The following is a 6,455-nucleotide window of genomic DNA, read 5'->3' on the forward strand; positions in this document are numbered from 1 at the left end:
AAACACAAACACTCAGTCACAGCCAGACACACACACACACAAACACAAACACAAACACACACACACATGCACTCACACACCAATCAATCCAAATGCCTCTCTCAGGGTTGAATAGAACATTGAGTGGCTGGTCCTTGAATCTTGGCAGGGTATATTCAGAAAACCACAGAGCAATATTTAGAACCAACTCCTACACAATAACAACAGATGACGGTATATTGATAGGGTTGAGAATGAACCTCGGTGGAAACCAGGAGGCAGGGGCAGGGGCTGGCCTTTCAATTAGAGAGACCAATTGATCTCGATCGAGCACCAACACTCCATCCCTGTAGACTGCAACTAAATAGTTTATTTTGAAAGACAGTGCAAAACCATTAAACTTCTAAAGATGGGAAAGAGCGTAAACTTGGCAAACAGTCAGTGTTCTTTTCAGCTTGTTCTTATATGTGACTTTTTAGCCCTGAGGATCGCCTGAGCTAGCTGTTTTTGTATAACTTTCCAGCACTTTCTCTCTTGCTCAACTCCACCCCCTCGCTCTGGAGTGTGGAGGAAGTTCAAAGAACGAATATGGAAACAGACGGCAGTCCTGAAACAGCTTCTGCTCTGCCGCAGAGCAGTGGAGTTTTGTGCTTTCATTGGCATACAGTAAGGCCTGAAATCATTAAAAGGATTTATCAAGAAAGAAATGATTATTTTGCAGGATCTTTGACCTACATCTTAGCTACAGCTTACAGCATGTGGATGTGTTTAAGTTACTCTGCTACTGTATGATCATTTGAGGGCAAATCTTTGTATTTTAGACAGGAAGTCTTTCTCAGGAGTCCATCCTGAGATTTCCTTGATTTTTCCAAATTACAGTTCCTCCACCTGCCTATCTCACAACCTCAATTTTGTGTGACAGCATACATTCAGAAAGTGCAATGAATTCTGCCTTAGAATTATATAAAATATGTATATCAGCTGAACAAAAATGAGAGAGACAGAGTAAATGAAAGAGACAGAGAGAGAGTGTGTGCATTTAAAGTTTTGACTAGAGCTTTTCTGTCCACATTTATCATCTCGGTGAATGACAAACTGCGTCCTGTGAACTATTATGGAACAGTAAGAGAGCGAAATAGACAGTATCAGCTAAAAAACACTTTAAACAATGCACCAACTGTTTGCTGTGGAACAAAATGATAAATGAAGGAATGAAATGTTCCTATGAATAGTTCCCTAGAGGATAAAGGTTCTATATTCCTCTAGCAATGTGTTTATTCTCTATTAATATAGATATATGAATTATTGGTAACACTTTACAATAAGGGTACATTAATTAAGGGTTAGTTAATGCTTAATAAGCATTAACTAACCCTTAATTAACAGTTAACTAATGTGTCTGGTAATCATTTACTAATGGTGTTCATGTTAACTGAGGTATTAATTTATACATTATTTAATAGTCATCTTTATAAACTATTAAATAATGTATAAACTAATACCTTAGTTAACATGAAACCATTAGTAAATCACACATTAGTTAACTGTTAACTAAGGGTTAGTTAATGCTTATTAAACCTTAACTAACCTTTATTAAGCATTAACTAACCCTTAACTTAGTGTACCCTTATTATAAAGTGTTACTGAATTATTTAGATCCAAACAACATTGACAAAATAATCAACTTTCCTTGACAAGAATGTGGATGTTTGGCAGCTGTGGGACCGGCACAGAATGGGTCCAGAATTTCTTTGGGCCAACCTGTAGAACCATGGTACCATGGGTAGTCCATGATTTATTTTACTATTAGGATTATATCTTTTAACGTAATAGCCCTTCATGGAATATTCTGGTTGCAAACTCATTCTTCCTGCCAAGAAACAATCATCATTTGAATAATTTTCAATAATAAGATTAAAAGATGAGGAGAAAATAAAGTTGGCGTGTGCTTTATTGTCATGTACACTCTCACTCACACACACACAGAGACACAGAGACACACACACACAACTTCCAGTGACCACATTTACTCCAGTCGCCCCATCTACTGCCAACTACTGAGTCATTAGCATAATTATAACATGCTGAGCTTTGTAGAATGAGAATGCAATTCTTTCCAAAAGCTTTGTCACGCTGCCCTCAGTAGTGGGATTCATTTTCAGGCGGACTGAAGTTGCCTCCCAGCTGCTCATTGAATTCTACAAATTGTATTTGTGGGAAAAGCTCTCATCCTCATCTTGATGAAATGGCCCAACGGATTCCTAAAGTACTCTCATATTTATTTGCCTATTCACCATCCTTTTGCCCTTCAGTTTGATATATTGTTGACAACATTCATATTATTGTGTGCACTTATATGCACCAAAGATGTACATGCTTTTGAGTAATCGATGAGTGCTTGATAACGCACCTGCAGATACAAGAGACACTGACCTTCGGCTCGTGGAGTAATTGGATTTCATGCTTGAGAACTGACAACAAGGGAATTTGTCTGATTTGGAGAAGATTACTTCCACAAGGTTGGCTGATATTCCACAGATACAGATAGGTTGCATTGAAAGATATACTTGTGGGGATATTATGTGTACAGTGATAACCTATTATACCTCATATGTATGTATCTGATATAACAATGCCATACAGTGAAAAATTCTTTATCTACTGCAAATCTGAATGGAGGAGGACCCAGAGGTACAGAGTTATCTTTCAAAAGGCCTGCTGTAACCAGCCGAACAGTGTCCCCAGAGTGATGTACAAGTGGCACAGACAGACCATAATGATCTTCAAGAGCTCTCGATATGGAGTACATGATGCAACATCTGTCCGTAATGAGACTCCTCTTATCAGGTCACCATGGAGACTGTCATTGTGCAGTGATCCACTCCCCGGTTTGTTCAGTCAGTATTTGATGTCAGCATGACGTGGTAGAAAATAGGGTTTATCTTGATAGTACCAGGATGCACTGGGATGATCTGGGTACGATGGGAGAGCAGCTGTGTGTGTGTGTGTGTGTGTGTGTGTGTGTGTGTAGGCTAGGTGTGTGATCTGGGGAATGCAGTTTGGGAGGCATACTTCGGTACACGTAATGTATTTATGTATGTTCAGCAGTTAAGCTGTTCGCCCTTGAGTCCTACAGACTTAAAAAGAATTTAATAAGCAATCAAGGATCCCCGTAACGTATAAAACCAAGCTTTATCTAAGTTCCTGAGTTGAATTACACCTTGGGGAAATATTTGCTTAAGAAATAACAGTTTATTGTCCTCAATTACAAAATATTTTTTTTCCCTGCTGTGAGAGATTGAGACATCTGCTGTGGTGAAAAATAATCCTTAATCATCAGTGCATTCAATTTAGCCGCACAATCTGAAACATCTAATCTAATGTTATCGTTTGTCAATGGAGGCCAATTTCCATCAGGACTTTAAGTCCACGCATTCCATCAGTGAGGGAGATTTAGCACAGCCAGTGAGCCGACATTTATTATGCATTTCCCAAATGAAGAGGCCCAATCAACGAATCCCTCTGGCCTGATGCCTCAATCTGTTTCCCAATCTCATTTCTAATTTATCTTACTTTGCCCCAACAAACCCTGTGCTGTGAAGTGCGGTTTGACATTAGCCCTTCAAATCTGCAGTGAGCAGCGAAGTGAAGGGAGAGTGGTTTGGCATGAATCCCATCCCCAATCCAATCCCCGAAACTCCATAAAGTGCCCTTCATTTGTCTCCTCCTTCTATTCATCTGCTTTGTATTAATGAGCCTAACAATATGTGAGTTTCCATTCTCCCAGTGAGTGATGTAAGGAATCGTAATGGCTTCCTGATGTAGCTTTGGTTGTACGTTAATTAATGTGCTAACAACACAGGCAAAAAGTGAGTGAGAATCAGCTTTACTCATTATCATTCACTGTACTTATCAAATACACTCGCAGTCACTGGACGTCTTACTTCCTTTAAAATCTCTTTTATGCTTTGTGTCTATTAATGTGTCCTGTATTGGTAATGCTGACTAATAGGAGCTGTTGAATTACATTCTTGTTCTTGTCATTTGGATTTTTTATTCTGAATAAGATGTTAGAGCCTTTGACACTATTAAAGGTGTGTGTGTGTGTGTGTGTGTGTGTGTGTGTGTGTATGTGTGTATGTGTGTGTTGTTTGTACTTTTGTGTGCATAATCTGTGCAACAGATGACATTTTACAGAGCAAAAGGCCACAGTCCTTTGATTACATTTTTTTGACATCACTAGATTTTTTCATTTTTTGATTCTCCGCTTAAAAGCTAACCACAGTGGTAATTCTTATACTTTATGATGGTTGTGCTATGGAGGTTCAGGGACCTTGACTTAAAGGTAGAACAGTCTAAGGTATGGACTACAGCAGAGTAAGAAACTCAGTTACAGTGGGCATAGTGAATGAATACCAAGATGCTTTCTCAAGTCAAAATATTTTGAAATCCCTTGTTGATATATGCAATTCAAGCACTTGAACCACAATTTAGAATGTTCATAGGTCTTTCCAACACGTGCACAAGACCCTAAGATATTTTGAATACATTTGAACCAGAAATAATTCAATGTATTTCAATAATCTGAATTTTTCACTAATCCGCATCACCTTCATTCTTGAAAGGTTTTAAGTTTCTACTCACACACACACACACACACACACACTCTCTCTGTTATACACTGTGTATATTTGTCGGTGTGTGTGTGTGTGCATTCATAAATAGGTGCGTGATAGCTGTGTGCATATGTGCTCTTGCATTGCATACTTGTATTCGATGTGGCAGTCTCCATCCATTCAGTTGAATATATCTTTATATGCATGCCAGCATCAAAGACTATCTTCCCCAAAATATCAAAGAGAATTTCCAACAGTTTTCACTCTGTGGGAGAGATAGGGATAGGGGAATTAAACAGTAGCATAAAACACTGAACACAGTGGCATTTGAATATTAACATAAAGGATATACCTTTCTACGTATATATGGGGGCTTGCTGGGTTGATGAACAAAGGCATCTTCTAACTGAATTTTTGACGAAAAGAACATTCCATAATACAAAGTAAGGGGGTTGGGATGCAGTTTGAAGTACTACTTCAGAGAAGGTTAGGGTTTCTCTTACAGATTTTAGATTGCACTTGTCAAAGAGTATGGAGGAGCTGAAGAGGTTTAACTCTTTCTCTGTCTGTCTGAAATGAGAAGAAAAAACAAAGTAGAGACAGTTGATTGTGTGGATATGCAGAATCAGGTTTGATGGAGGAAAACCTTTTGTTCTTGAGGTGTTGTGGAGCCAAAGGAAAGCGGTGTTCCCTTGGGAGTACTTTACCTGTTCTGTTCAGGTACTTTTCTGCATGGCTCATATTTCTTTACCTAGCGCTTCTCCATCATATATGATCATTCCATGGACATAAGAAATGTTTTTACGTCTACTGTCCGGTCACTGGGGCTTTGAGGTCTTACTATGGTTTGTTTGGCAAATATCAAGTTATTCTACTGATAATGCTGCATTGCACAAGAGCAGCAGTCAAAAGCCTAAAATGTAAATTGGGATGTAAATCGTTCTGACAATGAAAATGAAAATGTTTCCCTGTGTCCTAATCAACATTACAATAAATTTGTTACTGGTCCACACACGTGAGCTGATTTGTGCTTTTATTTTGGTCAACTTGGAGAAGTTTCATGTCGTATTTTCCATAAAAGTTTTCTAGTAGACTTTATAACGAAGCACAGAGCAAAAATCCACCTTTTCTGATGGAAAGCAAGTTAGACAATGCTACTGTAGCAGTGATGTGTTTTCAGTAACCCGCAGTATTATGCACTGTCTGAGAATCCTACAACAGAACAAGAAGACTGTCAAATTTCTTCACTGTAAATGGTGTTAGACACTTGACACTCGCTCTCAGTTAGCCTGCAGTGCTCTTCTCTCCGTTTCTGTTCCCTTTCTGCAATTTGCTCTCTATGCATGGCACACACGCACACTTGTACATTAACCCCAGTACCAAGAGAGGTACACATAAACTCATACATATATTCACATACACATAAACACATGCCCACAGGCACACACACACACACACACAGAATCTTGCATAATGCATGAAGTCCAGGCCCTGATCAAACTCTTCTGTGTGGACTCCCTGGTGTTATCATTTGGGACACATGGTGAGTGTACGACAGTTTGTTGAGGCTTGGGCTGACTGGAACCCTAATCCAACATTGTCATAGCTTCTGTAATGCTGCAGGTGTTATGAAAGCGACTGGAATATGGATGAGAAGGAGACTGCCATGATTGAAATGTGCTAGAGCGAGTCAGTACCTTTGTACCACTCTGTGAGGTGTGTGGGAGACAGAGAGAGAGAGAGAGAGGGAGAGAGAGAGAGAGAGAGAGAGAGAGCGAGCGAAAGTAGGCCAGAGAAGAGTAAAGTAGACAACAAGGTGGAGCTGCTTGCTGCTACTTTGGCCTGAGCCTGCACACAAGT

The sequence above is a fragment of the Centroberyx gerrardi genome, chromosome 5 (assembly GCF_048128805.1).
Source record: "Centroberyx gerrardi isolate f3 chromosome 5, fCenGer3.hap1.cur.20231027, whole genome shotgun sequence".
Classification (NCBI taxonomy): Eukaryota; Metazoa; Chordata; class Actinopteri; order Beryciformes; family Berycidae; genus Centroberyx; species Centroberyx gerrardi.